The 9,608-nt window shown below is 44.7% G+C and overlaps 1 long non-coding RNA gene across 1 annotated transcript; it reads right to left on the bottom strand.

The window, feature by feature from the left end:
- Positions 1–553: 553 nt before the first annotated feature.
- Positions 554–3,264, bottom strand: LOC142826866 (uncharacterized). The gene is made up of 3 exons (XR_012901134.1): positions 3,131–3,264; positions 1,031–1,199; positions 554–685 (listed from the first exon to the last, which is right to left on the bottom strand). It is a non-coding gene; the product is annotated as an uncharacterized LOC142826866 (long non-coding RNA).
- Between the last annotated feature and the right edge of the window lie 6,344 nt (positions 3,265–9,608).

Below are 9,608 nucleotides of genomic sequence, written 5' to 3'. Positions count from 1 at the left end.
GAGAAGGAACCGGAGATGCTATTGGTCCACTCCCCACCCCCCATACATTACTGACTCAGACAGAAGCATGAGGCAAGTCTTGGTGCGTGTTGTGCATGTGTAACCCTCAGTGGACCACAACAAATGTCAGCACTTGAAGAAGAAATTGTTTTACAAACAAGTATTCATAATGTCACAGTCTCTCCTCCCTCCACAATGAGTGGATGATAACTGCTTTTACAGCAATGTTTTTCTTGAACCTAGCATACTGTTATGTGCAAGCTGTGAGGGAACAGTATGGGTAGGATGGATGAGAATCTAGGCAGCTACCGCTCTTACTAAGAACGTGATTAATATGAAAATGCCTCTAGTGTTTCAATTATGTTGGCCTGAGACTCCCCCGCAGATTAATTAGTGCAGCCAACGTACAGATCCAAATCTGACTTTCTTACAATACAAGTGTAAACTCAATTCAGCAATAAACAGAATGCAATTGTGGAAAGCCATATTCTTGTCTTCCAACTGATTCATTGGGTAGCATTAACAAATATCCTGCTGCTTTCATATTTTAGAAGAGTAATAAAAGTACTTTCACAAAGTTCCAACCTTGATTGTTGGTAACTGGCTTTCTGTTTTATGCATGTAAAGTGTCTATTGCTGGTTCAGTACGTGTGATTATGAAGTATTTTTCTTTTCCTCTTCTCACCTATTGAAATAGAAATAATTTGCAGTTTCTATCTTGTGGAAAATATACTAGCATCATTATCAGAGAGACAGCATGGTTGTTAACTTGCTATTCTACAACAGTATTCCCATTTCTCTCCACTTGTGGCTTCAGTGTAAGTGACAAATGCACTAATTCCTTCTTTAATGCTACATGCCCAAGTTGTTTGGTATTCAATCCAATTACTCCATAACCTCCATATAGAGAAAGGTACATTACATACATTATGTATATCCTTCATCTTCGCAGAACTTGTTTATTACAAGTCTTCTGCCAAGACACTACATTTTCTAGCTCTGGTTCAGTATGCATCTGTTATCAAAATACCTGCCGAGAGATGTTTCCATATGTTGTATAATGATGGTTCTTCATTATGTATTTTCATGTGGTTAACATTTTCTGGGAATTTCTCAATATTGGGTTTTAAATTAATTAGATGAAAATTGTTGCAAAAGTAATTTTTCAGTTTTCTGCATAAATATTGGAGGATGGAAAGCTAGGAAAAAAGCAATAAATAGAGAAAAGTCAGAGTCTTGAAAATAAAAGCTCTTACATGCTGTGGTTTATTTCATGATGGTTTATTTTAGTTGTATAATAGATAGGTTCAGGCACAGTGTAGAGGTCCTATCTTAACCCTGAAATACTGTACCAAACACTATTTAAGGTGGTTTCACTGTAGAACTTGGAGATGACATAGTGTTTAAATTCAGTTTGAATTTTTGAACTCAGTATCTTAATCCCCACTAACATTTTAATTTTTAATAAACAGTTTACTATTGGTGACTTATGTTTGCTATAAGGGGCCTCAGTGTAATTCCACAATATTATAGGCTCACAGAATTTCTTTTCAATGTGTCTTTTCTATTGCTTATATCAGTACTCTTGGATGCAACAGAGTTTAGAAAATATTCTCTCCCCATTAACTGAACAAGGTAGGACATTGATACAAGATATAGAATGCCTCAAATGTAGGAAGTTGATGTGGTGGGTTTTCCAGTATTCAAAGGGAGCAAGTTGCTGTTGTTTAGAGAAGGCTTTGCCATGCATTCATGGAATTCACTTTCCAGTTTAGCCTTTTCTTCATTAGAGGCCACAGAGGGAGACATAAGAAAATAATAAGAACATAAGAACGGCCGTACTGGGTCAGACCAAAGGTCCATCCAGCCCAGTAGCCTGTCTGCCGATAGTGGCCAGCTGGAGGGGGTGGACCGAAGACAATGATCAAGCGATTTGTCTCGTGCCATTCATCTCCAGCCTCTGACAAACAGAAGCCAAGGACACCATTCCTACCCCCAGCTAATAGCCTTTTATGGACCTAACCTCCATTGTTATCTTTAAATGTATCAGTAGACGCCATACCCAAATAGTGTAATAATTGGTTCTGCCAACCATTGTTGAACAGAGTGCCATGGGCCTCTCTGTGTTCGAGAACCTTGTGTCTGTCAAAGAACAGGAATCCAGTTTGTTCTCTGCATCGTTTGAGAGCTGAATGCTTTGAATTAGACATTTGAGCAGTGTGGAAAATATTTGCCTAATTCCTTGCATTGCAGCTTCAGGCTACGTCTAGACTGCCGCTCTTTTCCAGGATACCTCCGGTTCATTTTTCTTTGTAGTGTAGACGTAGCCTGAGTTTTGAGCTTCTCAATTTTTACTCTGCTGACCTCTCCAGCTACATCTAGATGATGTTTTTTTTTCCGAAAGGAGATATGCAAATTTGGCACTAATTTGCATATTTTCTTCCAATCGCTTTTTCGAAAGCAGGTTTTTCGAAAGTGAAAGTAGTCCAGATGCGGGTTTTTTTTTCAGAAAAAGAACCCTTTTTCGAAAAAACTGCTCTTTCTAATAAAAGGTTTGTTCGTTTTTCGAAAAAGGTTTTTTTTTCCCAAATAAAACGCGCCAAGACTACTTTCACTTTCGAAAAACACGCTTTGGAAAAAGCGATCAGAAGAAGATATGCAAATTAGTGTCGAATTTGCATATCTCTGTTTGAAAAAAAAAACGTAGTCTAGACGTACCCTCCCGGATGTAAAAGTCACATTCAGCAGCTAAATACAGATGAATCCATCTGGTCAGTGAGCCGTTTGGAAGGCTGCATTGAAGTTTAATCTCTTCACAGATATAGAAGACTTTTCTCATTTTACTGGAAACTTGTGACCCCATGTGACCGTGCCCCTGTCCTCAGTCTGTCCCGGGGTACGGTCAACCGTCCTTGTAAGTCAATGACCCCGCTCCGGGAGTCAGTTCTGACTATGTTTGCCTCACTCACGGGCCCCAGCCCAGGGCCCTAAGGACAGAGACTACACTCGAGTCTCTGTCCGACTGGTGGGGGTGTGCCCCTAAACACACCAGCCCACGGGCTATTTCGCCGCCCTGCCCTGGGCTACTTCCTTCCTCACCTTACCCCATCCTCGGGGTGTTGGTACTCACGACATCAGGTCTCCCCCTGCAGAGGCTGTCGTGAGTGCATCCGGGTCTCCTTCCACCTCAGGGAGCCCCCGCGCTCTCCTCATCCTCCCCCCTCCTCCAGTGGCCGGCAAGCTTTTAAACTCTCTGCCGACCTGGAAGGGGTTTACGTGCCCCGCCCCCTCGACGTCCGACGCGACGCGTCCTTTTTCCCCGTCTCGCTGGAGGGGCTGAGTTCAACTCAGCTGTGCCGGGATGTCCCTCCAGCTGAGCGGCGGCGTCAATCAGCTGAGTCGCGGCGCCGCTCAGCTGAGCCGCGGCGCGAGAGCAACCGGCGCACCGGCGGTAGGTGCTCCGTTGCCCCTCTGCAAGGGCGCAAAGTCCCGGGGGTTGGGTGCGGGGTCTCGGCGCCCCGTCACACCCCACTAGCACTAATTTATGAATGTCTGTAAGTTAGCTAGCTCCAGAATAGCCATTGTATGAGTGGCAGCAATGTGCAGTAGATGAGGCAAGAAAAACAAAGTGAATCGGGTTTCTCATTCAGCTTTGTCTTGAGTGAACTCCACACAGTAATTTGAGTTAGAATGCACTGCTGCCTCATCCCACCAGAGGAGTGCATGCTCATTCAGACTTTTCCTGATGTAAGGTGCAGCTGTCTGACTATACTATAATCCTGTTAATCCAAAACCCTGGTATCCAAACCTCTGCAGGATCCGAGTGCCTTCCTTGTCCCCAAGCACGAATTACGTGCCCCCTCCAGCATGTATCTTATGCAGAGGATTGGATACTGCAGACATCTGGCAAATAGATCAGAGATCCCCAGCTGGGATGGTGAGGAGAAGAATGGTCCCTGTGCTATGGAATGGTTCTTGTGAAAGTGCAGGGAGCGCTCGCTACCATGGGTGTGAGTGAGTAGATCTGTGACAGAAGGGCTTCAGAGGGTTTCCTGTGTTGCTGCAGGACTGATGACACCTAGGTGCAAAATGTGGGGAGTTGGTGTCTTGGCAGAGCTGAGCAGAAATCGCTGGCAGGGACTGGAAGAGGAGGATGAAAAGCCTCAGGTCATTGGGGTCAACCACCTTGCTGTTGAATGGCTCCTGCCTCCTTAATTATCTGAACTCTCAATTAGTCAGATAAAATGTGAGGCCTGCATGCTATCTGGGTATTGGGTCAAACTCAATCTGTCACAATAAGTGCAGGCTTCTCCACAACACAAAATTAAAAATGGGAACAAAATTGACCCCGGGGCCCATCAAGGACATCTGGAGAGTCCCTAAAACTCAAAAGAACTAAGCACATTTCTAGTCAACTTCTCTTTAATGTTGTTGTTTGGCGTAATATCGTTCACTCCCAAATATTTCATGGTCAGACTGATTGAATTTGGTAGGGATTTTGCAGCTAGGGGGATTGTGTGAAAATTCTGTTAAACAAAACATCAGCAAGGCCTTCAAACAATCCTGGGAAGCACAAGGCACAGGCAAATTCACCAACTGCAGCATGCTGATTTTGATTCTTCTGCCATGCCTGTGTGTGAATGTTGCTTCCAAAGTGTGTTTGCTTTTATTTTTCACATCCTTCTTTCCTTAAGCATGTGCTTTCCAAATGTTCTTTAATCCCTCAGCACGGGTGTCAATTTGCAAGGCACAACTCTTGATGAGCAAATATTCAACCTCACTGTGTTTTCTCGTGGGTTTTTTACCTTAGATTTTGAAACATAATTGAAAACCATTCAGGTTTTTTTTTCTTTGTGACTGATTTTAGCATGAAAAATAGTTAACCTATTTGCTTTGAATGTTCAGAGGCAGATCATTATCTACAGAGCTGGTAATATCTATGTAGTAGGTATGGGGTTACCATTTACAGTGTGCATGTGTGTTCATATATCTTCCACTACATTGCTTTAGTTTAACAACAAGCTTGTATTTTTCACTTAGACTACATTATTATTAATATAAACATATTACCTAATATACTGGATTTTTTAAAACATAATTAGTGTTTTTCTGTAACCAAGTGGTCTAAAATTTAGGTGGAAATCAGTAAAAGACACAAATAATGTTGTAAAACCTGGGATATGTTCTTTTAGAATGGGTAAAAACTGTTAACAAAGGGCTTTATGTGCAACATTTAAATTCCTTAGCTTTGCACAACAGCCAATTATTATAATAGAGGTGTTGGACCATAGCCTAAATATTGAAACTATAATATCAGTGATGGCACATTCCCACTCTCCCCTGTTCAGTGCAGACATTGTATCGAGGAATGATGAGAAATTTCTGTCCTTAAAAATAAGCCACTATTTTCCATTTGAAAGTGTTCTGTTCAAGGCCAGTTGTGAAGCACTTTTCAAAGTAAAGCAGATTAATAACCAAGAAACCCATAGAAAAGAAAGCTGTGCTCTGCCTGTTGGAAACCCAATTCAGATTAATAATTCATTTCTAGGGGGCGAAAGTCGTGAGGCTGAATCTAATAAGATATTTAATACCACAGAAATTCAGCAGTCAGTTAATGTTGCTGCCTTAATTTCCAAAGATCTCTTCATTCCTGCAGAAATTTCTTTTGTCAGAAAAAGGCAAAAGATGTGAGGCTGTCAGTATCCGGGGCTATGTCTACACTGTCAGTTTTTGCAGCAGAAAATATGCTAATGAGTGACTCATTTGCATGAGACACAATCTCATTTGCATATTTTCTGTGATCCGTTTTTGCGCTAAGGGTTTTTGTACAAAGATGAGCAGTGTGGATGTTTTCTTTTTGCACATGAAGGTAGAGAATAGAGGTATTGTATGCTGAAAAAGGTATTGTATGCTTTGTTTTCATGAACTCTGTTTAGTTTCACACCACTTTTCTCCTGTCTCCTCCCCATTAGCACACCAGCATTACATGAAAGGTTCTCATCAGAATTCCAACCTACCTAGCTGTAGGCTATACCTAGAAGCTGTATGATTTTTTTTAACTGTTCCAGCATGTAAATGGGATCACTGAGCTCTAACATTGAATCTTCCTCAGACGGGAAGCCATATTAATTTATCAACAAAAATGAGGCTGACGGATTTATTTGGGCATAAGCTTTCATGCTTAAAACCGCCTTGTCAGATGCATCTTTAAGGTGCCATAGGACTGTTTGTTATTAAACCAGCAACATGCACACTGGGAATTTTACCAGCGAGGCCAGGATTTCAACCTGATATGCATACAAAGTTTTTCCAAAAATGGGTGACTCTTCATCTTAGATCAGTGCAATCCTGCTGAATAGTAATAGAGATGTCTCCGTGTTAGTCTGGTCTTGCTGAAACAATTTGATCTGAGGAAGTGGGTCTGGCCCACGAAAGCTCATCACCTAATAAACCATCCTGTTAGTCTTTAAAGTGTTGCATAGTCCTGTCATTTGTTTCTGCAATCCTGCTGACTTTAAAAGGGTGCCTAGCCCAAGTACCTAGGACTGAGGAGAATTTCTGTTTTGAGTCATTTTGTAAGGGATGCATTTGGGTGAATTCAGTCAGAGAAAATTAAAAGTTGGTGCTCTTTCTTAAAATCTGCTAGGAGATTGGAGGAGCAATGAGCAGCAGACAGGGCCATCTCTAGTGGGGTGTGGGGCCCTCAACAACGCCCCATCTGCCCAATGCCCTGCCTCTTCCTCCGCCTTCTCTGCCCCTCCCCCCAGCTCTGCCGCTGGTCCACCCTTTCCCCCATGCCCTCTACCCCGAGTGACACCGCCCGGGGATTAGCAGGGAGTCTTGGCACTGACTATTAACGGCAGAGGTAGGAAGCAGAGCAACTCATCCCCAGCCCACTCCACTCTGCCGACTACCAGCTGACTTGCTCCTCTTCCCACGGCTGGTAAGTCCGGGGGACAGTTCCACTCCTTCCCCAAGTCCCAAACCATGTGGTTGGGAGCCAAGGGAGCGGAGCGGGCTGGGTCTAGGTCATTCTGCTTCCTGCTGCTGCCACCAGTGAGTGCGGGGTGGGACCTTCCGCTGTTGCCAGCACCAGGCCCCCATTAATCCCCTGGGCTCCATGGGGCCCCCCCAACGTGCGGGATTCAGCACAGTTGTCCTGAACCATCCAATGGACAGGTCGGCTCTGAGTAAGGAATACAATGAGCCGAATCCCTCCAGGTTGTAAGGGCAGGAGAAAACCCACAAAGAAAAGCCAGTAGCCAGCTAACTTGCAGCCCTGCCCCGAGGATAATGTCATACCAGCAAGAGGAAGCCAAGCTGTGGGGAGAAAGGGGGGCATCTACAGCTAACACCGAGCTGTGTTAGAGCAGTGGTTCTCACAGTGTGGTCCGCAGAGCAGTAGTGCTCTGCAACCATCTTGCAGGTGGGCAGTGGTCTTGGGATTTGCCCTCCCTTCAGCGGGAAGCCTATGCTGGTGCTCCAGTTCCACTGCCTCATCCCCCACAAGGTTGGAGTGCCTGCGCCATCTTCCTGCTGCGGAGGCTGGGGGGAGCCTCGTGGGCCAGATCTGGCTTGCAGGGGAAGGAAGCAGCTCCATACACTGCTGCTCCCCCTCCTCCCAGCTGTGGGAACGGTAGCACAGGAAACCGCTTGCCTGGAGCCTTCCTTGCTGCTCCCATTGGCTGAGTGTCACGGCAAATGGGAGCGGAGGGGCGGGGCGGTGCTTGGGAGCTGCAGGAGGTATGGAGCCAGGTAAACATCCCCCATCTCACTGATGCCCAGACCCCGCTGCCCCATTCCCCTCATGCATCCCCTTTATGCTGAGACCCCTCCACACCTTCACCTCCTCCCTCCCAGACCCCCCACCCACACCCCACTCCTGCACCCAGCCTCCTACCCTGATTCCCCACCCTCAACCCGCATCTGCACCCAACCTCCCAGCCAGAACCCCCACTCCCAGCCTGTTCCTGTGCCCATTTTGTCATTATGGGTGGTTGGCTGGTCGTTTGTGGAGAGGTCTGAATTGAGTGGAGTGGGCCATGGGCTAAAAAGTTTGAGAACCACTATTTTAGAGCAAGCAATTGAAAAATAAAAGGACAAATATACACTGAGGGGGGAGGCAGTTAAGATAGAAAGCAGACAGGCAAACCCGACTCATGACAGAGCTTCTGAAGCATGCAAGGTAGATTTGTAATCATGCCTGAACATTAATACTCTTCAGAAATCAATTTGTGCATTAGAAACCCTCCTGAAGCCTCCCTCCCTCGTTTTCCATCTAAAAAAAGTGATGGCCTTGCTTGTACTCAAGGGAACTGCAAGAGAGAAAGCCAGGCTCCTAAGAAAGCTCCAGGAGGAAAGAAAATGCTAGCAGTCGTTACCAAAGGGATGGAAAATAAGCTGCAGGAGGCACCAGGGGAAAATCCAGAGGGAGGTAATCTCGAGCTTAACGCTGAAAGCGATAGAGGAGGTATCTGAGCCTTTAGCTATGATCTTTGAAAAATCATGGCAGACAGGGGAGATTCCAGAAGACTGGAAAAGGGCAAATATTGTGCCCATCTATAAAAAGGGGAATAAGAACCCAGGAAACTATAGACCGGTCAGTTTAACGTCTGTCCCAGGGAAGATAATGGAGCAGGTAATTAAGGAAATCATATGCAAACACTTGGAAGGTAATAAAGTGATAGGGAATAGCCAGCATGGGTTTGTGAAGAACAACTCATGCCAAACTAATCTGATAGCTTTCTTTGATAAGATAACGAGCCTTGTGGATAAGGGAGAAGCGGTGGATGTCATATACCTAGACTTTAGTAAGGCATTTGATACGGTCTCGCATGATATTCTTATTGATAAACTAGGCAAATATAACTTGGATAGGGCCACGATAAGGTGGGTGCATAATTGGCTGGATAACCGTAGTCAGAGAGTTGTTGTTAACGGTGCTAAATCCTGCTGGAAAGGGATAGCAAGTGGAGTTCCTCAAGGGTCTGTTTTGGGACCCGTACTGTTCAATATCTTCATCAATGATGTAGATATTGGGATAGAGAGTACGCTTATTAAGTTTGCAGATGATACCAAACTGGGTGGGGTTGCGACTTCTTTGGAGGATAGGGACATAATTCAAAATGACCTTAGCAAGTTAGAGAAATGGTCAGAGGTAAACAGGATGAGGTTTAATAAAGAGAAATGCAAAGTGCTCCACTTAGGAAGGAACAATCAGTTCCATACATACAAGATGGGAAGCGACTGTCTAGGAAGGAGCATGGCGGAAAGGGATCTAGGGGTCATAGTGGACCACAAGTTGAATATGAGTCAACAGTGTGATGCTGTTGCAAAAAAAGCAAATATGATTTTAGGTTGGATCAACAGGTGTGTTGTAAGCAAAACTCGTGAAGTCATTCTGCCGCTCTACTCTGCACTAGTTAGGCCTCAGCTGGAGTACTGTGTCCAGTTCTGGGCGCCACATTTCAAGAAAGATGTGGAGAAATTGGAAAGGGTACAGAGAAGAGCGACAAGAATGATTAAAGGTTTAGAGAACATGACCTATGAAGCCAGGCTTCATGAACTGGGCTTGTTTAGTTTGGAAAAAAGAAGATTAAGGGGGGACA

This window comes from Pelodiscus sinensis, chromosome 2 (genome assembly GCF_049634645.1).
Source record: "Pelodiscus sinensis isolate JC-2024 chromosome 2, ASM4963464v1, whole genome shotgun sequence".
Lineage (NCBI taxonomy): Eukaryota > Metazoa > Chordata > Testudines > Trionychidae > Pelodiscus > Pelodiscus sinensis.
This window is presented reverse-complemented; position numbering and strand designations above follow the sequence as displayed.